Here is a 25806-nt window from a genome sequence, read left to right on the forward strand (position 1 = left end):
TTTTGCCAACTTTCTAAGTAAAATAACAGTTGGTGGTTCAAGTGCTGCTGGCATCCCATTCAACTTAAAAATAATAAACAGCCTCATCGTCTAATATACAGTAGTAGCAGCATCGAGTACGAAATAAATAATTTTTTTATATTGTGTCTTTATATTATTTTACATAAGCATGTCATGGTAATTAATAATTTAATGTATAATTTATTTCATTTTATTTTTTTACCCATTTCTTGCCATGAAATGCTGTTATAAAACAACCAATATATATGTATATAGGTTGTTTTTATATATTGATTGTTATTGGTATTGTCACGGTTGCACTACTGAGTGGTGTGCGGAGCAAGGAATGGCGGGAGACGAGGAGTACATCAATCCAGAGAATTTGAATTATAACAAGGAAAACTCACGTAGCACATGTAGACATAAACAATACCGGATGCTGACCTAAAAACAGGGAACACTATTTAAACACATGACAAGACGAGGGGATGACGAGACACACCTGGGATCAATGGAAATAAACGGGGAACACCTGGAATTAAATCAACATAATCAGGACAGGAACAGGAAACTAACCAAATATGGGCATAAACACTGGGACACAGGGAGCACATGGGGAACAAAACACAACACAAGCCTGACAGGTATATATACACAATTATCGCTCTTAATTATGTACACAATGTTACATCACATATACAAGTCTTTTTCATGACAAATAATCACCAGTCTGGGTTCAAATGCATTATCCTCAATCACCATTTCAAAACACTATAATGATCTTTAAATTAAATGCTCTTCAGTTAAATACTGAGTGGAAACATTTGTCTTTGTTTTTGTTTTTTTCTAATTGACAAAAGAAATGTGTGTGTTTAATGTGTAGACGTCTGACTTGTGTATCCCTCTATTACTATTATTTTCATTGGAGTTTCAATCAATCACTGGCTGTGCCCTGAAACACACACACACATTCCCACCTTCAATCACCCGTTCTGTGCCTGACCTGTGTCTCAGACTTGTAATTACAGCTCTCACCTGTCTGTAATCACAGGTAAAGCCCGTTGAATGTTTAGGGCGGTTGATGCTTGTTGTGAAACCAATGGGAGCAAAGCACTTGCACTGCAGTTTAGACAATTTACTGCCTCTCAATGCACAGCAATCACAGTTGAGAGATAGAGAACCACTGAGATAAGGGTCATTGGCCAAGGAGAATTCACCTCCACCAACATTTCAGTTTTTCTGCACAAGTATTGTTTTTGTAGTTTTCTTTTTTACTTATCCATTGCCTCTTCTTCCATTTCTCCCTGTTTAAGATTCCTGCCTGTCCTTTTTGACCACAGAATGTTTATCATTGCAAGGCACCAATCAATGCATCTTTCTTTGTGGCATTGTGATTGTCGTCATCAGTTCAACCGAATAACAACAGAGACAGTCAGACATATCTCTAATGGTAAATCTAACTCTTCGGCTGTCATTCTTAAGTCTGTCTTTGAGGGATGCTTTTGCTTCACATTTCTCATACTAGCAGTGATCATACTTATGGAGCCAATGCATCACCTCAATATTCCTGAGACATAAAACAAAAGAGTCTATATATCTGATGTATATCTCGGGTATATATACATACACACAATACAATATTTTGTGTCTGACTGTTGACACCTGAAAATTTATAAAAGTAATATTCATATATTCATAATATTCATATGTTTTATATATTTTCTGTTGGCATTGTGGTTGTGAGACAAACTATAAGCTCAGTTACTGTACCTTAAATGAAAAAAATATATATAATTATGACACTAAAACCCATTATATGATGTGTAAAGTATTATCATATATTTTTTTTATTAGGTTTAATATAAGTATAGTAATTCTAATTAAATATATTTTATATATATATATTTTTTAAATACATGAAGTATTGGTTTTATTGTCTGAGAACAGGTATATTTACTGTAGATTTACACAGCCAGTGAAAATTACGTGCATATTTACTATGGATGTAATTTGTATCATTTTGATCAAATAAACTGTAAACATTCAGCTGATCATTTGTAATATCACATTGTAAAAGTTGTTGTTTTTAAAAAAACAAAAAAATCACATTTTGTTGTATTTCTGAAGAATCTGTAATCTAGATCATGTAATCAGCCAGACAGTTAGGAACAAAGAAAAGTGTAGTAGTAAAGCTATCTTCTGGAAAGCTCTTTGTTTACATTGACATAAATTTGAGCTAAATTTAACCAAACTGTACTGATTTGGACTGAGCTTGATTTTCAATTTCTTGTACTCTTCTTTCCAACAGGTGGCAGTGTGACAAATTCCCAGAGTTCTTTGGCTCTTCCTCCATCACTCTCCCATGTGGTCCAACCCAGCGATGCCCCTCAGGGTTTTGCGGGAGGAGGTGTCCCTGTTTTAACGGTCCTCCAGCTTAACGGTATAGCACATCATCTCTCTAAAGCAAAGCTTGACTTCATATCCGCAGAACTCAGGAGCTCTGCAGTTCTACAGCTCTGGAGAATTTATAAAAGTACATCATGTGGGATTTGCTGATAATTCCAGAAGAGGATTTGGCAGAGAATTCCCTTATCTAGTTGTAGTGGCCGTTTTTATTTATCTTCCTTCTCACTCTTTTATTATCACTTCATTCTAATGACAGCATTGCCAAGATTAGTCTTTTCGTTCTGATCAACAGAGTATCACAGTGTTATGACATATGGAAATGTAGCATGCAAAAGTATTCTTCTGAAAAGACAATATTAGTCTTTTCATTACCTTGTTGTGTAAGACATAAATCTAGACATTTAATCTTTTAAGCCTGACATTTAATCTTTTAAGCCTGAAACATGAGAATGGCAAATTAATTGCATATGGGTGATGCTGTTTTACATGTTTAATGTGCGATCTTGCACTACTGTAGCAGAAAACAACCTGATAGACCTTGAAATATCCTGCCATTACGCTGAATATGTTTTTACTAACTTTAACTATCCTGCTCCACAAGATTTTTCTAAACTCTTTCTCTGCAATGACAGTAGTTGGAAAAAAAATCATATATTTGACATTACAAGATACCCGTTATAGCATCCATGCTGAGAATGCAACATGTATTTGCATTACATTATGAATTGCATTCTGACACATTTTAAAATGCAGCGATGTGTGAAATCAAACTTGCATAGCTAGAAGCATTTGCGTTCAATTGGGTTGGTGGAGCAGTGGTTCTACACTGGTGGGTGACCCAAAAAACAGATCTTTTCTAAATGGATAAACTGTATAATCATGCTATATATAATATAAATAAATGTATACTATTTATGTATTTATTTTAATAAAATATATTTATAATAAGTTTGGTAACACTTTAGAATAGGGAACACTTATTCACTATTAACTAAATATGGATTAATAATTAGACTAGTCTTTTGTTGATGACTTCACAGGCCATATAAATATAATACATAGTTATACAAAAATTATAAATGACACACACAAAGTGTTACCATAAGTTTATTTGTAAGGACATTTTTCACTTAATGTCCCATATAAAATCTGCATCCTGAAGCAAAGCCTGTTGAATGTAGAGTATAGTTCAGGCCTCGGGGCTTTTGCTTGAAATGTGTGTGCATGTCTATGTAACAATATCCATTCTGGTTTATCTGTACACTGAAGAGCAGGCTGCTTGTGACTGTGGCAGACATCAGTGCCACATAATGCCACTTCCTGCAAAGATAGCTGAGACCCAGCCAGTGAAAAATAACACAGTGGCTCCCACATGTCTTTGGGCCACGAGTGGGCAGTTACAGGACGGGGTGTGTGTATGTCAGCCTGATGAGATGGAGATAAAGAGAGTGCTTCAACATGCTCTTATTCATCAGAGAGGCCCTATTGTCTCCAATGCAATGTAGATCTTTCTCTCTCTCCCTCCCTCTCTCTCTCTCTCTCTCTCTGTAGGATGGGCTACAGTGGGAATTTAGGTTTAGGAAAAAACACTGGCAGGCTCTTTTTGATCCTGCGTCTTTTGATCCTCTTTCGTTCTGTCTTCATTGGCGTTAAATCACAGGATTATGTTAGTTGTGATGTTGAATCGCATTGAAGCGTGAATCTCAGAGCAGGTATATCTGAAAGCAGGTCTCATTGGGTGGGAGGGATAACTGGAAAAGACGAAGATGGATTTGAGGCCAAATGGAGGTTGAAAAGTGGCCCCCGAGGAAGTGAGGAAAGAGAGCATGTGTGTCTCGTAGGGGCGAAAGATGTGTTTATGCGAGTGTATGTGTGTGTGTTGCAGCAAGCAATGCCAGACGAGCTCGCCGATTGCCAGAAATTGACAACGAGCTGGCCAGACTGCTACAAAACACCATGAGGGAAGTAGGCGGAGCCGCACTGCATCAGAAGGAAGTGCGCCAGAGGAAGATTGACAGAATGGCAGCTGTCCGTCAACACGAGGAGCAGAAAGCCACGCCCCCTTTTCAGGACAGCTCAAACATCACAGTAAGAAAGAAGGACAGTTTTCAGTTGAGCGGGATCGAAAAGCTGTCTGTCTCAGCATGAGCTGATTGACGTTCACTATCACTGTGCACCATGTGATCCTGACATTCGCTCCAAAGTCGATAGTGAAGGGATAGTTCAGACAAAAATCTCATGTCATTTCAAACCCATGTGACTTTCTACTTTCATGAACAAAGGTTTGGATCACTTGTTACATTGAAAAGATCTGATTCGAAATAGTCATTTGTTTACAAATTGGAAATCTCTTGAAAGTGCAAATGAGAACTAAAGTTAATAATGAGTTAAATTTTCATGTGTTCCTCTCACAAAGCCATCCTCAGATGACATGAAATATAGCACATGGGTCATATGGGACACTTTTGTGATACTTTATTGTGCTTTTTTGTAATGTCGAAGCTTGAGAGCTCCAGTTCTCATTAACTTTCATTATTTGGAAAAGAGCTCCCACGATATTCTTCCGAAATTCAACTTTTATGAAAGAAGGTAAATCATATGGGTTTCGAAATACAGTAAAAATTATGAAAATTGAACTTTTTGTGTTCCTTTCAAAGCATGAGCTTTATTTTAGCCTCAAAGAGGAAATAGCTGAAACTGAGCTGCATTATTCACCAGTTCCTCCCACTCTGTGAGAATGATGAAATCGAACCTAAATTCACTCTTTCTTTCACTCAACAGCCTGGCATGGTCTTGCCATGCTTCAGGCACATCGGTTTTATTCATTTCTAGGTCTTTCCGGTGCAGTTTCAACTTGTGAATTTCTTTGGATTCTTTCTTTCAGAGGCATCGGGCAGAGCGTGTGCAGCATTCCCGTGACCTGCGTGTGATTGAGGCCTATCGTGAGCGCTGTAAAGCACAGGAGATCACCAACATGCTCTCTCAGGCCATCACTACCAAACACACTCTCTACACCACGCTCGGAACGGCAGAGTTTTTCGAATTTGTGCTCAAGAATCCATTCAACGTTCCTCAGACTGTCACTATTGAATGTGTTGACCCAGAGCTCAGGTGAGATATATTATGTCTTTGAATGCAATATATCAGTGGTTGTCAAACTTTTCAAGTACTACCTTTGATCAAATATGAACATTTATATACCACCTAGACACATTGACATCTCTTTTCTCACAAGCTTAAAGGCAGTGTGAGCCACATAATGTCATAATTTGATTAATATTAATATTCCTACAGTAAGATAAATGATGGTGCTGTAAGAACATTGACTGGCTTTTTTAGACCTGTGGAAGGATTGAAACAATACTCTGACTCGTCTTTCCAAATCTGTATGCTCTTTCTTTCTTATTTGGAACATAAAAGAAGGTATTTTGAAGAATAATTTTGCCCATACAGTGTAAGTCAAAGGTGTCCAAAACAACACTGGGCAGAAACTTTCATTTCATAGACAAAATAAATAAATAATGGAACAATTGAATGATCACAAAACCAAAAAACTTTTGTTTTGTTTGTTTTTTGTTTGGGTTGGTGTTTTGTCTTGATTTTGTCTTGTCTTGCCTTGTTTTGTTTGGTTTGGTTTGGTGTTTTGTTTTGTCTTGTTTTGTTTTGTGATCATTCCAGTTTTTCATTTTTAAACATTATGGAAATGTTACTTTTATATATTCTCTGAGCATTCTGAAATAAGTAGTAACTTAAAAAAAAAAAAAAGTCGAATATCCAAGTAAAATGTTTGGACTTTTGTCTCTTTATTAGTGAGATGTTGTAAAGGAAGTGAAATATGTTAATGCAGTAATTATACAGTTAATACAGTTAGTCATTTCTATCAGAACAACAGTGTGATAAGATGTTTGGACACTATATAGTACAGTAATTTGTGTCTTCACTTTAAGAAAAAAAATGTGATTCATTGATTCTCAGCACAGTATGCAAATGCCCTAAGAAACCACCTTAATGTTAATATGTACATACAGTAGTAAACCTATACTTTAATCATGCACAGCAGGCACTGTGCCCATTCAAAGATCAAATAAAGCCTTTGCCTCTGGCATTACAGCCCTGAAAGAAATTATGCATAGATCAATGTTTCGTTCACGTGTGAACAGCCTTGTCTGAAATGAACATTTGAATGAATGAGTTTTCCTCAGCGGGGCATTACTGGGGCCAAGAGCTTCCCAGGGGGTAGGAAAATAACACTGAATAAATAATCAATTCCCCCCATTCAAGCTTATTTTAATTGCAGCGCGATGTAAAATATTTTCCACCGACCAGGTTTCCCGCATGAAGCTCACAATCCAGGATTATACCACACAAAATATGAGTTTTCTGCAGGGCATAGACTGAGTCCGCACACTTCATCATGATGAACACAAGCCAAGAAAGTGAGATTCAGAAGTTAGGAGGACGAGGTGGAATAAATTACGGCATTAACACCCCTGCATCTCTCAGCGGTTAATTAGGAAAGACATTAGTAGCCTAAACTCCACACACACATACACGCTGTGCTTTAGGACAAGATAAATATTCTCCACCGCCTCTCTCCGGGAAGTATGTTTGCATAGCAAACGTCTTCCCAACTTGCATTGTGTTGTGGCATAACACCGAAGCACTTTGTGATGTGTCATGGAGGCAGCTGCTCACCCAGGAGGTGTGTTTGTCTGTGCGTGAACCCTGTGAGTCAGTCCAAAGCACTCTTGTATGCACAGAGCTGTGCCAGGGAAACAAATACCTGAGATCTGGAGTTTGCATTTGTACATTTGTGTTGAATTGATGCTTCTGTCTTCCAGTGCAAAGGATATGTCAGGCCTGTGTTTGTATTGCTGATGTATGCCACAAAGCCAACCTTATAAAGTCACCTCTCTCTTTCACTTTTACTGAAGAGATTGTTTCTAACCTGTACTCGCACATTATATATGGACAAGCTGAACCAACGGAGCGGCAGGTTAGAAGATACGCCAGATTTCAGCAGAGCTGCTCCATTCTTTCTGCCTAATTCATTTTATCCTCGCAGGTCAGGTCCCGCAGCTCATAATTTGTTTTCAGTCCTCTGAAGCAGTTTTTTTGTTATACTTCAGCTGAATTTTATTATCTCTCTCTCTCTTTAAAGGAACACTCCACTATTTTTGAAAATAGGCTCATTTTCCAACTCCCCTAGAGTTAAACAGTTGAGTTTTACCGTTTTCGAATACATTCAGCCGATCTCCGGGTCTGGCGGTAGCACTTTTAGCTGTAGCTTAGCATAGATCATTGAATCTGATTACGAAACTCTTTGGTCATTTTTGAGCGAGATGCTAACAGTCTAATTAGATTCGATGATCTATGCTAAGCTACAGCTAAACGTGCTACCGCCAGACCCGGAGATCGGCTGAATGGATTCGAAAACGGTAAAACTCAACTGTTTAACTCTAGGGGAGTTGGAAAATGAGCCTATTTTCAAAAATAGTGGAGTGTTCCTTTAAGATTTTAAGTATTTTGTGTGATTGTTCTGTATTGCCAATGCATCAATAGAAACACAAAAAGAACAAAATTAGATTTTATACACTACTACACATTCAAATGTTTGGGGTAAAGGTTTTTGAACGTATACTTTTATTCATCAAGGACGCATTAAATTGATCAAAAGTGACAGTAAACACTTTTATGTTGTTACAAAAATGCTTTTAAACTTTCTATTCATTAAAGATTCCTGAAAAAAATATATCATGGTTTTGACAAAAATATTAAAATTCAGCTTTGCCAACATATGAATAAATTACATGTTAAAATATATTCAAATAGAAATTTTTATAATATTTCACATATTACCGTTTTTACTATATGTTTGATCAAATAAATGCAGCCTTGGTGAGCAAAAGAGACCTCTTTCAAAAATATTATGTATCTTACCAACCCCAAACAGTAGTGTACAGTTTAATTTTGATAATTTTTTAACATTTAAGGCATAATTTGGCAAGTTAGTTCACATACTTTATATTTTGTCTAACAACAAAATTGTTCCAAAAGCCAAAGCTTCAGGGTGGATCACAATATTTGGGTGGAACAACGTGATTTAAGCTTGATGCATTCTGTAATCACTCCACTTCGGATTTTCCATTTACCATGAGAGAAAATATTTAAATAATATAAACTAAAAATGTAGCAATTTATAGTCACCCTCACCACAAGCCCTGTTTGTTTATGTCTACCTTGTTTTATTGCTAGACTTACTGTGAAGAGATATTATGCCAGGTCATATTTCCCATTTAGGCCTTATAACATTTCAATTTACTTTTCTGTCATTATCGTCCTCTTTTTGCATTACCATTTTAAAAGAGCTCCTTGCATATATGCTTCTATATGAAAGAAAGGGAAATGGGCTTTGCTTTTGTTCACGCAAGTATACTTTTGTGCCACCTGCCTGGCTCTCTGTTATTAAAAAGAGAATGTGATTGAATTTTCCGAGACTTGCTTTCACATCTACTGTAGTGTATACAGTACAAAATAGTTTTTACACCTCTAAATTCTTTCTTTTTCTTTTTTCTTTTTTTTTTTTTTTTCATTTATGGCGAATGATCCCTTCTCGGGCCCGGAGGTGCTGCCTTTGATGTTTCAAATGCCCTTTTCCTTCATATATTTGTGCATGAAATTTGTCTCTATGAAACAGAAAGTAATATTTCACACCCAGTTTGTGTTATCTTTAAACCGTACCCTCCCAGGCGTTTCAGTTCTGTGAGGGCTTTTGTTTGACTGTATCATGCATACTCAAATACTCTTTTTCATTGCCAATAAAATACTGCTGGCAAGGCAAAGAAAGTCCTTAAGCTGTTCTTTTCGTCTCCTCTCTCTCTCTCTTTGCTGTTTTTCATCTTTTTCTCTTTTTACCCCTCAGTGTAATCGTGAAAACTGAGGAGTGGAGATATTACATGGAAAGCTTATTTATTCAGCAATGTATAAATCTCGAAAAAGTAGAAAAATTTACCCTTATGACTGGTTTTGTGGTCCAGGGTCACATATTATCTGGAGAAAATGTGGACTATTTAATTGTTTTTGTGTGTTGTGTTGCATTGTAATTCAACCATGAACGATGTGTCATCACTGAGAAACTGCATTTGTTTCCTCATTTCCCTTTTGCACTGATGAGACTTGGATTAGTTCACATGTTTCCGGTTTAATTGGATTTGGGTTTGTTTATAGTCTGTAGTATTACAGCGGCACCCACAAGTGAAGGAGGGGAGTTTAAAATGACTCAAAGCATCAGCAATAATGAAATGGATTAAAAACAGCCTCATCCAGACGGTCTGAACAGACCTGTCCAAACAATGTTTCTCCATCCCTTAATGACATTATTTCAATGCGATTGTTCTCTCACTGAATGCTGCACTGTTCATGATGACTCTTCTGTAATACTGCAGGATACAAAAAGCTTAAAGACTTCAAGGAGTCCACAGATGGCTCAGAAACATCTGTCCAATGCAATTCATGCCAAATCCATCAAGGTAAGAGCTTAGCACTCACTGTACTGCTGAGCACACACAGGAACTCAGACTCTTTCTATACAGCCTGATTAGTAGTTGTGCAGTCAGAGAAGTGGTCTGAACAATCCAGACTGAAAACATGACTTGGTCCTCAACAGTAAAACTGAATGTAACTGATGCACACTTACAAGAACCAAACAAAGGTTACATTCTTTTGTATTGCTGTATGTATTGTTTAGTCAAATATGTATTAAATGAGAGAAAGAGCTCTTGATCACAGCCCTTGCACTGACGGATCCCATCTATTGTTTTGACCTTTTAATTGTGTATTTGAGATTTGACCTGAAGAACCAAATACATTTAATTTCAGCCTTCCATTAATATTCAAATTGATTAATTTCAGCCTTTCAAATGAATGAAGTCTGTTAATGAGCAACATTGATCAACTGTCCTGTTGCCTCTATGTTTCATAATCAGGTCCACGCAGATTCTGCAAATTTACACAGAAATCGCCCAGCATTCTCAAATGTCTACACTTTTGCAGTCCCTTACATTAAATATTGTATTAAATATTTAATATTTGTTATTAAATATTTTGGTAAATGCAATAACAAGGTAATAAACAGTTTATTCAATTTTTTGTGGAAAAAAATGAAAGTATACAGTGTATACATTATTATATAATATATTATATTGTATTCATAAAATATGAAAAAAAACATTTTAATCTTATTTATAACCTTTACTTTTCATTGTATGCATATTTTACACAGTGAATGGTTGTGTAACTTAGACCATCCTATCTTACTCGGATGGTTAAAGGGTTAGTTCACCCAAAAATGAAAATTAGCTTGTGTTTTACTCACCCCTGAGGCATCCTAGGTGTATATGACTTTCTTCTTTCAGACGAATCCAGTCGGAGTTATATTAAAAATTGTCCTGGCTATTCCAAGCTCTATCATTGCAGTCAGCGGGTGTTGCAGTTGAACAGTCCACAAGTCGTCAAATAAAGCTTGCGCATTCATAATAAAACGGCGGATCCGGCGGATGACGCAACACGTATGTGTTGCGTGATTAGTGACAAATGCGGAGAGAGAACAAAACAAAATGCCGGTCACAAATTAGAAGTACAAGCCAAGGATTTGCAAAGAAAAATGTCGGAGAATTTCAATATAAACCAAGAAGAGACTGGTTTTCCTTCGCTAAAGTAAGGGAACTTTGCTTCCTTTACTCCTATAAACAAACTCGCGAGACTAGCATATCTCAGAGGTGCACGCGCTGCGCATACGTACTGCGTCATCCGCCGGAAGTGAGAGAAAAGTGTTTATTACGTTTGAAATATGGATATTTTTCTTTAAAAAACACATGGATTCACTACAGGGGGCCTTTATTCATCCAAATACAGGAGACCAGTATCGGGCCCGATACCGATACCAGTATCGGTATCGGTGCATCCCTAATTTTCAATATAACTCCGACTGGATTTGTCTGAAAAAAGAAAGTGATATACACCTAGGATGCTTCGAGGGTAAGTAAAACACGAGGTAATTTTCATTTTTGGGTGAACTAACCCTTTAAGCTGTGTACTGTATGTGGGTTGATGTGCTCTTCTATGGCATTGTGGTTCATTGTGCCTTTGGGCTGTTCCTGCCATATGTAGCCAAGAGAGACTGATGCCTTCCAGTACTGCTGACACACACACACACACACACACACACACACACAGGACTCCCATATCATATTTAGGTCAGTTGGGGTCAAGCATTGCTGTGCACAAACTGACATCACCTCCAGAGGAGTGTCAATGGGTTGTCTTGGGCTGTGAATCCTACAGCCAGCTCCACAGGATCTCACGCGAGAGAGGTTATGCACTCAGACTGCAGATGACTCACGGTACTTCATATCTCACTACATACTGTCAGTGCTGTTCATTCACTGTGGAATGATTTCAGATAGGCTTGTCATTTAGAGGTAGACCTTGACCACCTCTGCTGAAAAGAGCAGCTTCGACCATTATACTGGTTCAAGGGTGGGCTTTACTGGTTTGGTGCTGAATTACAAAGAAATGTTGTTGCAAGTTCAATTTTGTTCATCTCTTTTAAAAAAAGCAAAAATATGTTTACAGTAATGCACTTACTATGGAAGTCAATGGGGTAAGGCATCCCACCTAGACAAGCATTGTTTGAAAGTATATCCAACAAGACAAATAACACTTATTGTGCAGAATAATTTACATAATAGTATAAAAAATATAAGATGAACATTTCTGCTTTTAAACCTTTCAGGATATCAAGCCCCATAGACATCCATTGTAAGTGCATTACTCTACAGCAGGGTTATGGTTAACTAAAACTAAAAACATTATTGTTACTTGAAATAAAATAAATGTTAATTGAAAATAAAATCTAAAAAACGTAAACTTATTTTTTTTCCCGCTAGTTTCCAAGGCAACATTTCTCATTTTAATTTAGTTTAACTTGAAATACTAAAATAACTAAAACTAAAACTGAAAAATACAAATAATAAAACTATATAGGCATGTTTTAAAACAACAAAAACTAATACACATTACAATAACTTTAACTAAAATTAACATGAAAGCAGAACATATAAAAATTAAATTTAATTCAAAATATCAATAAAAACTATAATATTATCTCATTGATGCTAAAATATCACTGATCTACACACAATTCTGTTTTTACAAACAGTGGGACAAATCAAAATTACTGTCTGTGGTAATCGACAGCATGTCGCTGATGCGGTCGATATCTGTCAGTTTATCTTGTTGTGAACCCGGAACATTCCTTTTATTTTCTCAATTGATTTAGTTCTCCTGTTAGCATTTAGTAGGAAGGCCTTTCAAAATTTGTGTAGGTTGCAAGCGATCTGCTTGTCTTCCAGGTGCTGTTCCGCGGGGAAGACAGAAAGCCTCTGGCGATCTGCCAGGTGGATGTTGAACCCATGCCACATGTGGTGGACCAGACCTTCCGTTTCTACCAGCCTGAACTCACCTTCCTAAAGAAGGCCATTCGCCTGCCTGCAGCCTGGGACGACACAGCAGGTGCTGCTCATTACAAACATCTCGGCCGCTGCGGACGCACATACATAAACCCACTCACACAAACACGCTTCAGTGTCTGCTATTAGTTCTGAACTAAAGACCCCATTTGTGCTCTGTCTCCTTTTGTACTTGCTCACAGATGGTTCTGCCACCCTCCATGTGCGCTGCAGCGACCCCAATGTCATCTGCCACACCACCAACCTGGTGAGCCAATCAGGAGCCATGCTTAATAGCAGCCAGCCAATCAGAATGTTGATGAGTTATTAATTAGTGTCTTTGAGACTTTGTGCTGACTCATTGTGAAGTCATGGCCTGCACACTTATTTGTTTGACAACCGTTGACTTTTTATATAAATTTAACACAATTATTATTTTCATTTTTATGTTTAATAAAGTATTATTGATATATGATTGATGATTTGTAATGACAGATTATTTTATATTTATGTTTCATAAAAGGCTGTCATTACATGCACTATAATATTACATTTTTTTAACATTTTTCATTAGAAACCAATAAAATGAAACTTTTTTTAATATTTTTTATTTTATGAATAATTTCTTATTTTCATTGTTTTTCTCATAATTTTCTATTTTTTTTAGTTTTATACAATAATTTCTACATTAAGTTTTCAGAAAATGTTTATTTTTAGATTTCTCATTAAGGCGTATTATTTTAGATTTATTTTGTTCATAAAATGATATTATTTTATATTTTTCATAAAAGACTACAATTTTTTTTTGTCCAGTAGTCCATTAGTAACCAGTAAAATTAATCATATATTCATTACTAATTAAACAAAGTTTTAGCATTCATTTTTATTTTTAAAATAAATTTCTATTATTTTTATGTTTCATATTTTGTTTATTTTTCATAAAATTCATTTTTGTATATTTTCATGAAAGATTTTTTTTTTTTTCTCCATACAATATTTTTAATACAATATTTATTTGTATTTTAATTACTGATGAAACATTGTTATTTTATCATTAATTTCCTTGGATTTTGAAACTTTAGACTCCAGGAGAACCACAGGATGTTTACCTGAAAGTACCTGGTAGCCCAAGTCCACAGATTAGGAAATTCTTCATCACCATTTTCACGTATGTACACCTCCTTTTTCGCCTTCTCGCTTATGAGTACATGCAGAAAAGTTCACTTTTCTTTTTTTTGGAAAGTGAGAACCTGTTAATTTTCACTCCTCCAGATGCACGGTGAGGTGTGTGCGTGCGAACCTCTGTGTTTGGCTGTGTGCGTGTGTGAAAGCCCGGTCCCTGATTAATCCCTTCGTGTGTGATTAATGACATTTGCTTAATCAGGATGTCTCATTTACTGTCTGATTGCATCAGATCATAATATTCATTTATTCATCAAAATCTGCGACATCTCTAAGTTCATAATCAGTGAACATGAATAAAAACACAATTTTAGAACCTGCGCATCACACATCTCTCTCTGGAACTGGACCCAGAGTGACAGCAAACGTAAAGTAACACATATTAATTAAAGGCAGACAGCTCACATGCTTTATGCTTATACTCCACTATTATCCTGAATGCCATATATTATAATATTATGTAATTATATCATATTTAAATTCACAGATTCTCAAACTTTGTTCGTTCAACTAAACCCATTCGACCTATAATATTGCACTTGATGTACCCCCATTTTCATAATTGATTAAAACACATATGCATGATCATGAGTTCTCTTTTTGTTTGTTCATGCAGGTATTTTTCATATTTTATATATTTAAGTAAGTGTTTTAATTTTATATTTTTATAAAATAGCTTTTTTTTCAACCCATTCAGTTCCTCACAAACCTTTAGGGGTTTCACAGACCCAAGTTTGGGAAACCATGTTTTAATATATGTAATCTATTATAATAATTATTACAATAATATAATATGTTCTAATATTTCCTGAACATTCCACCCATCTGCTACTGGTCATCAAACAGCCCCAAACTCATGCCATTGTCTGCTCTGTTTGTCTGGTTATTTTGTCATAACAGGCCATTATTTCATATTTTTCATGAAATACTCAATTTTTTTATTAAATCACTAAATAAATAAATTATTCATTACTGATTTTATAAATACTTTTTATATTACTTCTTTTTTTTTAACGAAATTAACTTTAACATTGATTTAAAGCTTTTTAACATCAAAAACTTCACCGTTAAAATTTTGTTTGCTTTATTCTTTTTCCCTTTTAATCTTACAAAAATGAAAATGTAGTTTGTCAGTGGAACAAATGCATTGGTATCCACTCTAATTAGCGAGCTCATAATAGACTTAATGGTTTAAAATGATTGAACAACAGAAAAGCTCATCAGACACACAGTAACCCATCAAAACTGAGTTTTTGAGCAGTTATAATAACCAGGAGATCCATCAGCTGTAGGTTTTTTTTATCCCCTACAACAGCTGCTGTTAAGGACAACTCAGCAACCAAGGACGATACAAACGTTCTTCAAATTTTGTCCCTTGAGCTTGAGCCCCTGAGGCAGGGTGAAGAGCTCACGCACAAAGTCCTTCATTTTTAATACAGTCCAACTGTAGAAAGCCCGGCAGGCAGAGTGACATCAACATCTGCAAAGCACGACTGCCCGCTGGCACGTGAGATGCTCTTAAAGAAAGGGTGAATGGATGAATTTAAAAACGCTGACATTTGGGTCTTTCTGAACATCTCTCTTTTGAAGATTCGTGATATGCATGTCTCTCTCTCAGGGGAAGTGGGGCCTGTCAGGCCCATCCTGCTATTGTGTCAGTGTATATGAGGAGAAAAGTGATAAAGTGTCTTTTGTGTGTCTGCGGCTCTGTGTCAATCTCTCTATGGCAGTGACCCTTGGCTGGCCTCCCCTGCGCAGATCTGGCAGGTATACGTGCATTACCTGCAAAGGATGGACCTGAGCTGTGTGTGTGGCACTCGAGCTGGCATTCGCTGGTTCTGCACGGCACACAAGCCATTCGCAGGGTTAAGTGCTACACGTCGCATCCCCTCGAGCTGCAGGTACGAATTGCGGGGTCAAAGGAAAACACATTGATCGGGGGAAGTGAGCTCTGATGGGGGATTATATGGCCTTTTTTCCTGTAATGGGAGAATGATGAAAAATAATGAGATGGTAAGTAAGAAGACTAGGTTATGTATATTTTATTTCTAATTGTGTTTTATTTGAGGGCTTTGAATATGATTTCAAAGTTTCACTAGTTAATTGCATATTTTTCTGTGATTGAATCGCAATTAATCCCACCTAACATTTCAAATTGTTGTTTATGTAAAGTACCACTGTAGACATAACTAATTGTTAACTAATAAATAAAATATATATATATAATTAAAAATTAAAACCATAAATATATTTGCACATTAAATCCCCAAATGTACGTATATTAGTAAAGCTTACGTAATTTCAAATTTTAAATAATTCTTTAATTTTTACCAATCCAGTATCTGAATATTATATTTGATAAATTATATTAAATAATAATCATAAACATGCAACATTCAATTTTAAAGACATGTTTTAGCTTTTAATAATCCTAAACTACAAGTCATCATAGTGCTGTTTTTGTTTATCATTTCTTAACAATTGCAGAACATAATGAAAATTATCTTTTTTTTTTTTTTTAAATAAACACAACAAAAGTGAACTCATATACATATACTTACATATATGGTTTTTTATATGTTAAACAGTCTATATTAATAGCAGAAATGAATGTATTATTTTCCCCATCCATCAGTGATTTTACAGGAGATGGATTTAGAGATGCAATTACTCTGAGAAGGTTTTTAGCATGCCCATTTGTTCAGCCTCCTTAGCCTATATATTTGCTGATTATCTGTCAGTTGCCAAACCAAGGGACTGCAAGGCATATAGTCGAGTATGAAAATATGTAGTTTTGCATTCCAAAAAAATTAGTAAAGAACAGTGGAGTCAGATGCAGTTAAAATTATGTGAGCGAGGCAAGTACATTGAGGGGATGAAAACAATAAAACTCTTTTGGCTGCAGCAGTATCATTAACTTCCAGGGTTCAGCACACCGCAGCAAAGAAAGCGGAGCTTTAATGTAAATTCATACAGAAATTGAAAAAATACTGGAACATGTGGATTATACGAGCAGCATAAATCTCAAAATGGGTATTTCCTGTTATCCGAAATATGCAAGCAGAGCAAATACAGCAGCTCCCATGTCAACCATGCGCTGTGTGCTGGTAGAGAGCTTACTGTTGGTTTAATTGGCCGTGTGCTAATGTTGTACAGCAGGTGCCAAGAAAGATGATGAGGCAAAGTAGCTATACATTATGAGCTTCAGTTGCCGCCTCGTGTTTCCCTGAAGTTGCTTTTTTCTGTGTGGGTTTTCTGTTTTCTGCGCTTGATGCCAGAAGCTCTGTGATCATGAGATTTGTGTGTTCCAGATGGATCCAGGTGAAGTTTTTGCTCTTCCTGCTCAGGGAGTTCAGGATGTCTGCGTGGGTCTGAGGGCTCTGCGCCCTGGAAGCCGTTTCTTTTACCTCAATGTAGTCGACGTGGACACTCGGCAGCTAGTTGCCTCCTGGCTGCTGTGTATCACATGTCGACAGCTTGTAATCTCCAAGGTGAGTAAGCAAACTGTAGAGTGCAACAGTAGGGTTCAAACCACAATCATTTTCTCATAGAGAAACTGATTTGTCACTATAACACATAAACTTTTCGATACCTATTTACACTACCTATTTACAAGACCTCATCACCTAGACGGCCATCGGGACAAGACCACGGGAACCAGATGAGTCCTCTGCACAATCTGACTTTGCTGCAACCTAGAATAAAACTGCTGGCTTCATCTGGCCAGAGGAGAACGGCACACTATTTAGACACACTATTTCCCTGTTTAATACTGTAATGCTGCTTTGACACTATCTGCATTGCAAAAAGCGCTATATAAATAATGATGACTTGAGTTGACTACTGTTCAAGAGTTTAGGGTCAGTAAGATTTTTTATTTTATTGAATGCTTTTATTCAAAAAGGACATTAAATCGATTTAAACGAGTTAAAAAAAATATTGCTCCTTTTAACTTTCTATTTATCGAAGAATCCTATAAAATAGCAGTGGGTATGACGTTTCCACAAACATATTAAGCAGCACAATTGTTTTAAAAATTAATAAGAAATGTTTCTTAAGCATCAAACCAGCATATTAGAATGATTTCTGAAGGAGAATGTGACACTTAAGACTGGAGTAGTGGCTGATGGAAAATCAGCTTTGCCTTTACAGGAACAAATTACATATTAAAATATATGCAGATAGAAAATGGTTGTTTAAAATTGTAGTAATATTTCACAATATTACTCTTACTGTTTTCTTTTGTGAATGGGGGGGGGCTTCTTTTAAAAACATTTAAAAATGAATACAAAATTGTAATAACTCCAAACTTTTGAATGGTACTGTATACAGTATGTAAATGATAATTTAATATTATTGAGAAACTATTGTTTATTACGCCAAATTAATATTTGTTTTTAAGTTTTAAAATGTAAATGTATGTATTTCTGTAGTTCATACAACAGAGCATAGCACTAGCAATGCCAAGGTCATGGGAAAACATGAAATGATAAAATGTATATAGTATCTTGAATGCAGTGAAAGTTACTTTAGATAAAAACGTCAACCAAATGCATAAAAGAAATGTAAATATGTGACGTGATATATTTTTACATCATCAACCAAAATTTTAAGATAAATATCTTCAGATGGATGGATGGATGGATACAGACTAGTATTCTTTTAATTTTTTTATCAGTTGAACGAAAAAAGTATAATTATAATTGGCATTTATTTATTTTTTTATTAGATGTCTGTGAGTACTGTACATAACTACTTGATTGTCATTTATCTTCCTCTTGCAAAGTGCTCTCTTCTAGCAACTATCCAGTGGGTGCCAATATAGAGTGTCCAATAAAATGGGTTTACTTTTAGTAACGATTAGACAGCAACAAAACTGACACTTTTTTCCCATAAGTGTGATGTGATGCATAGTCCACAGTGATCGTTTTTCTCAGCTTATGTAGATTTTTAGCAGAGCAATGGCAAGAATTGAATGGGTCTTTAAATTTCAGCTCTTTAAATTTCAGACAGAGGATGTGGTGCATGAAGTCAGTGCCAGTGATTTAAACCTGACATTTTTACTTCAGTTATTTTACAATACGTCTCTCGGCTTGTGCTTTAATCTCCCCAGGCGTTTGAAATCAGCGTCCCTGTAGATGGAGGGAAGGGCAGCAATAAGAAAATCAGTTTCACAAACCCCTACTCGTCCTCCAGAGTATTCAATCTGCGCACAGATCGCCCAGACCTGCTTCAGTTTAGAGAGGAGCAATTTCAGGTGAGAGGACCCAAAGCTAATTCTTGCTCTATCAACAGATCTCAGACTCTGTCAGGAGGCCTTGCTGTTTAACACTGAAGAAGAACCATATTTTGAAAGCCCCATTCAACAGAAAGGTGTCTAGAGCCCAGAGGACAAGGATCTTGACATGCCTCTGTCTAGGAATCAATTTGTGTCCATCTAAACTGTCATTCTTAGACACGTCTCACAGTATGTGAAGTTCTCAGTATATTGGAGAACTCAATTTGTGCCCTGGCTCCTCTCGCAATGCCGGTCCCCTGAGGAAACCATAAAGCTGCGGTCCAAAAAAATGGGACAAAAAGAGAGAGATTCTCACAGTTGGGCTGGGAACGTCAATATCTTTCACCTTGGGGGCTCGGAATGATGCGTGTAGGTCTTACAGCTCTACGTTAGACTTCAATTAAAAGCTGTTAATTGATTAGGTGATCGATACACGACCGTTGGCTATTACTCCAGATGGAGACAGAGAACATTAGTTAGCCACAGGGACAGAGTGTCTCGGATATATTACTGTGGCTTTAGGGGTCACAAAGTCATTTTTCCTGATCATCATTTTGCAAAGAAATGGTGTAAAACAGAACGGGGTAAAATGTTAATTTCATCATTCAGTGCCCTCATCGATCGCTGTATGGTTTAGTGAGTTTCACATCCCATATCTGGGCAATAAATAGCGAAACAATGTAAAATATGCAAGTGACAGTATTGAACACAACGGATTAATGATACCTCAGCGTCAAATAAAAGCAGTGAAGCTCATAAAGAAAGGAAATGGCCTGTTCCATTTTCTTGCTAGTCAACACGGCTTCAATTATCTTCTCTCGCACTGGATTTATGGCGTCTATATTTTTGAGAAATGCAGCCAGAGATGTTGCTTTTTTCCCTCTTTGAGAAATAACAACTGTGTCATCGTAAAATAGGCGCAGAGCCAAAAGACAACGGAAGAATCGATACGTGCGTGCTTTTGAGGAGATTATGAACTAAATCCTCAACTGTGTTCCATATGTCTTAGTCAGCCATTAGAGATAATGTATAAAGACAAAGCGAGAGCAATTTCTTTCATCTTCCTCTAAACACTGGAGTGCAATTTCTGTCACAACAGAGCTCAGGAATAGGAATTTAATCGTATGACAACAGGAGATTTGGAGTATAGTCGTATATGGACCACTTTTCGATTTTTATGGTGCTTTTGCATACTTTTTGAAACTAACTGCATTGGGGGGGGGGTTGTTGTACAGTTGTCTTTTAGTGTTCCATGAAAGAAAGAAAGTGATACAGGTTTAGAATCATGACAGAATTTTTTAATTTAGGTGAACATTTCCTGTAAAAAAAAAAAATCTGATTCTTTTACAAACAATGATTTAGTAAACAGAAAATAAAATGAGTATTGATCGTACTGTATTTTATTAAGGCATTCTGGCCTGACTAAAGAATGCAGACATTATAGAACCAGCTTTGTCAATTTTAATTAAAACTTAATGAAAATTGATAAAAAATCATTTTTGGTCATTGAAATAAAGCTGTAAAATAAAGTATACGTATTGGATGAAAAAATGTAAATATATTAGAGGAAAAACATAAATGAAAATTAGAAATGCTGCACTGGCTACTAACCTTAAGTATGAGAATTACTAAAACATAAAAATAAAGCTAAATAGTATTTAAAAAATAATAAAAAATGACAAAAGCACACAGAAAATTAAAACTTGTTTAATAAAACAAAAAATGTATATATTGTAGGGTTTTTCAACTCAAAAAGGGAAATATTTATGACGAATTATAACTGGTTATGATTCATAATAAATATTTAGATTAGATCTTTGAATTAACTGTAGCAGAATCAATATTACCATTACTTGATCTGTCCGTCCACCGAGCAGACTATATATTATATATGTATATACTCCTTTTAGACTTGCACTCTATTCATTTAAGTGCTTGTTTTCTTTCAAAAGCAAAAACAAATACTATGTTCGACCTGATTCTTTATTTTGACATTCCTGTACTTTCAGTGTGTGCATATGTACAAACACATACCTATTCATTTGTGTGTGTGTGTGTGTGTTTTAGATTGGGGGAGGGGAGCTCTACACCATCGGCCTGCGCTTTGCTCCGAGTCAGAACCCTGGCATGGAAGAGATTCTCATCTTTATCAATGACAAACAGGATAAGAACGAGGACACTTACTCTGTGTTAGGGTTCAGTACCGATAACACAACACATCACCCTGCATTACAGCTGCTGCTTTTGCCCACAAACAGACCTTCAACCAGCAGATCGATGTGGATTTACTCGCATCATGCACATGTACTTTTGCTTACACAGTGTTATAAGTTGATCGAAATAAGATTGAAGTACAGACCAAACATACTCTATATATACAGTAGTCAACATTTGAAGTGGATCAAAACCTTTCATCAGTTGTCCTAAAACCAAAATGCGTTCTTGTCAGGACAACTTTAATGAACTTTTTTGATCCACTTCAAATGTTGACTACTGTAAATGCAGACAGTAAGTAAGGTTAACTCCATCCAGCTCATTGAATACACTGAGTAAAGCGTCTCTCACGTGCGCTGGAGTAAAGCTACCCTGCGGTGCTGCAGGCTGAAACCGAGAAGAGCTTCTGATGCTCATATCGGCGCTCTTGATGTGTGTGTTTATCATTACGCTGAATCCCTGCTGTGATGTGTCATTAGCAGCGGAGAGTGGATGGCCACTTGCCCAGGACTTCAGCTCTAGATCTTCAAACAGTGAGACGGGTTTGTATGACCAGTCATTTTATTTTATTAAGTGTTCAGAGTGTTACGTTTGCGCTCACTGACAATAGAGTGCTTAATTTGGGGGAAGAAAATAGTCATCCTTCATTCTTTGTACTGTATTTTTTGTACTAGCATCAATAAAAAAGTCTCTGATTTGTATGATTCATTGTATCAATGACGACATGCTGTGCTTTGTGTTTGTGTGAACAGTATGTGTTTGCAGTAGCTCTGAAGGGTTTCCATTAACATCTGTGGACTAATCTCCTGGCTCCTATTAGAGCTACAACTGTCTGAGTCTGACAACAACCAAATAACCTGCCAACTAACCAGTGCAGAGATGGAAGAAAATAAGAAAGCATAAAAGACAGAATGTACATGAAATATACTGTGGAGTGTGAAAGTCTGAGACCGCATTGAAAATCTAGAAACGTACAATCTGGTGAATGGTGTCAAAAAAAAAGAGAAGATAAAATGATTCAGAAATATTTCAATAATCAAACTAAAAAAACTACGCTCCATTTGGCAAATTTTAGTTTAAACTAAGCTGTCATTTAGTAAGATATCCTTTTTCTTTCTTTTAATAAGCAATTATTACTTTTATTTAGCAATGATGTATTAAAATGATAAAAAGTAAAGACATTTATGTTACAAAAGATTTCTATTTCAAATAAATGCTGTGCTTTTGAGCTTTCTGTTCACCAAAGGAACCTGAAAAATGTAATAAGAAAATAGTTGTTTTCTTTTTACTTTGATATGAAGAAATGTTATTTGAGAACCAAATCAGAATATTAGAATGATTTCTGAGGGATCGTGTGACACTGAAGACTGGAGTAAATAACTGCCAAAAATTCAGCTTTGACATCACAGGAATAAATTACATTTTAAAATATTAAAAAAATAAAAACCGCTATTTTAAATTGTAATAATATTTCACAATATTACTGATTTTATTGCATTTTTTAGATGAATGCAGCCTTGGTGGACCTAAGAGACTTCATTAAAACAACATTTAAAAATCCTACCCACCCCAAACTTTTGACCGGTAGTGTATATGTCTCATAAATTTAAAGAAATAATATTTATTATAACTTGGGTAATTAGGTTGAATTTTACCTTTTTGTATTGGGGTAAAATAGAGGTATCAGGGTTGCATGCAAAAGTTTTATTAAATTCAGGCAGCTTGAGTGCTGCTCTCATTAAAACAAATGGGGGATTAACCAAATAATAAGGATACTTTTTCAATTCTGCTTTCAATTCATTCCAGTTTTTCACTCAAATGGTTATGCTGATAATCTAATTTGTAATGAAAAATTTATGAAATGAGAAAAATGCTAGACAGAAACATTTTCACTAGAGCTTTCAAACTTTTAGACCCCACTATATGTGTGTAGAAGTGCGATAAGTCTTCAGTTCTTCTCAGGCCTATTGGTGCCGAGGTTTTCTAGGCTATATGTATTCTGTGTTTATATCCCAGTATCCACAATGGCAGAACAAACATCAAACAGCGATCACTCCCAAGGCCCTTGAATGCTTCCTAAAGACCGTGCACTTACCTTGGCACTCCCACTCAAACACTTCACAGCTCATTTCAAAACTGGTGAAGTGCATTGTGGGATTTCCCTCTCGGATGTTGTTCAGAGAGGCCTGCGCTGTCCACACACTGTTGACATGCTGTTTGTAGAGGGGTTTTTCTCCCCAGCGTATGCATTTTTCCTCTGACACGCACACTCAGAAACACAGTCTCTGCAGAGACAGCGCCTTGATGTTGTTAGGTGCTTCTCGGAGCGCTTTGCTGCCGCTTGCGTGCGAGCAGAAGGAGTAGGAAACGCTATCAAAGACCCAATGAAAATGTATCATCTTTCTCCGAGGTGCGTCACGAGGTCTTAACCGGATCGCTCGCTGTGCGCGTGTGTACAGAAATCTGAGCGCTGGTGTGAAATAGTGTATTTTTGGTGGGTGAGAATGAGAAGATTTGAAAGTGCGAGATTCGAGAAGACTTGAGCGGAGGGAGGGAGGGAGCGAGGTTGATGGAGAGGTGTTGAGACGACGGTTAAAACGAGCAGCTCTCTGGTAGAGCGTAGGATTAAACTCTCCGTCTCTATCTCTCTCTGGTAGAGAATAGATGATCTCAGCAGCAGTTAACGCAGTGGTGTCTTAATGAGCAGATCTGGGTGAACATATGGAGCGTGTTTATAACACGCATCAATTTCCTCCCGTCGTCGTCGACGTCGTCATCACCACCTTGTTTCTCTTTCTCGTGATTCTTACGGGCCTGTAGGGGGCAGCCTTTACCATGACGGAAGAGAGAGCGTGAAACGGGAAAGCAATAAAACAGAATGCCTGGAAACCACAGATCTGATGGTGGGTGGGTGTGGGTGTGTGTGTGCGTGTATCCAAATAACAGCCCCTGTCTTTTCTATGACACATGCTGTCCCTCACTCTTTTTCATTTGGGCTCTCTGAGGTTTCAGCTGTCTCTGAGCTTAGGAGAGCCTTTGTAGCTTTAGATCTGTTTTATTTTGATTCAAGTTCAGTACATTCAAGGATATATTGCGGCTCGGGCTGAAGGGATCATTGCCCGGGGCCAGCGACTGCCTGGGGCCTCACGTCCTGCAAATGCAAATGTTTGAGTTTGTTATTATTGTTTTTGTCATTGTTGCAATGCATTCATTTTTTGGGGGGAGGAGGGGGGTTGAATTCTTTTATTTCTCACCTTCCTACTGTTTCTTATATTTGAGATTTTTTTCATAAATTGGACTTTTCATAATTAAAGGGATAGTTAACCCAAAAATGAATATTCTGTCATTAATTACTCACCCTCATGTCGCTCCTAATCTGTAAGACCTTCGTTCATCTTCGGAACACAAATTAAGATATTTTTGATGAAATCCGAGAGCGTTCAGAGTAGAAGAATTGTTGAATAAAGTCGTTATTTTTGTTTTCTTTGCGCACAAAAAGTATTCTCGTAGCTTCGTAAAATTGTGGTTGAACCACTGATGTCACATGGACTATTTTAAATGTCCTTGCTACATTTCTGGGCCTGGGGACATTTCAGTTGCATTGCTGTCTATGCAGGGACTGAGAGATCTCGGATTTCATAAAAAATATCTCAATTTGTGTTTCGAAGATGAACAAAGGTCTTACAGGTTTGGAACAACATGAGGGTGAGTAATTAAAGGTGCAGTAGGAGATCTTGGAAAACGCTAACTTTAGCCTGATTTAGCACTGAAAGCGAACGAACGTCCCACCCTCCCTGCAATCGCCGTCCAAAGCCACGCCCCCTGAACGCATATACGCTGACTCAGACCAGAATACCAGAGACAACATTACTACAATAGGCTACATCAGCGGTTCCCAATTCCAGCCCATGTTCCGAAGTTAAGTGAACTTCAACAGATTTCCCCTGCTCAGGGAGTAGGGAGCAATGAACACTGTGTTATCATATCGATCGGAACACAGTTCATGCACGAATATAGCTCACTTCTAACGAGCTGGTTATCTGAATTGGGTGTGTTAACTAAGCGAGACATGCAAAATATGCAGAGCGGGCGCGAGGCGCAAGGACTGGGATTGGGAACCGCTGGGCTACATCATGTGTCATTCACCGGTGAGAAAACTTTAAAAGTACTACAATACCAGGAAGGAAGATCGGGTTGTTGATGTTTGTCTGCCATTCT

The 25806-nt window shown here is 36.8% G+C and overlaps 1 pseudogene; it reads left to right on the forward strand.

Annotated features, from left to right (window-relative positions):
- The window catches only part of LOC107731133 (nephrocystin-4-like), a 161425-nt pseudogene extending 139841 nt beyond the window's left edge, over positions 1-21584 (forward strand).
- Positions 21585-25806: the final 4222 nt, after the last annotated feature.

Source organism: Sinocyclocheilus rhinocerous, unplaced genomic scaffold (genome assembly GCF_001515625.1).
Source record: "Sinocyclocheilus rhinocerous isolate Xijiao unplaced genomic scaffold, SAMN03320098_v1.1 scaffold1600, whole genome shotgun sequence".
NCBI lineage: Eukaryota > Metazoa > Chordata > Actinopteri > Cypriniformes > Cyprinidae > Sinocyclocheilus > Sinocyclocheilus rhinocerous.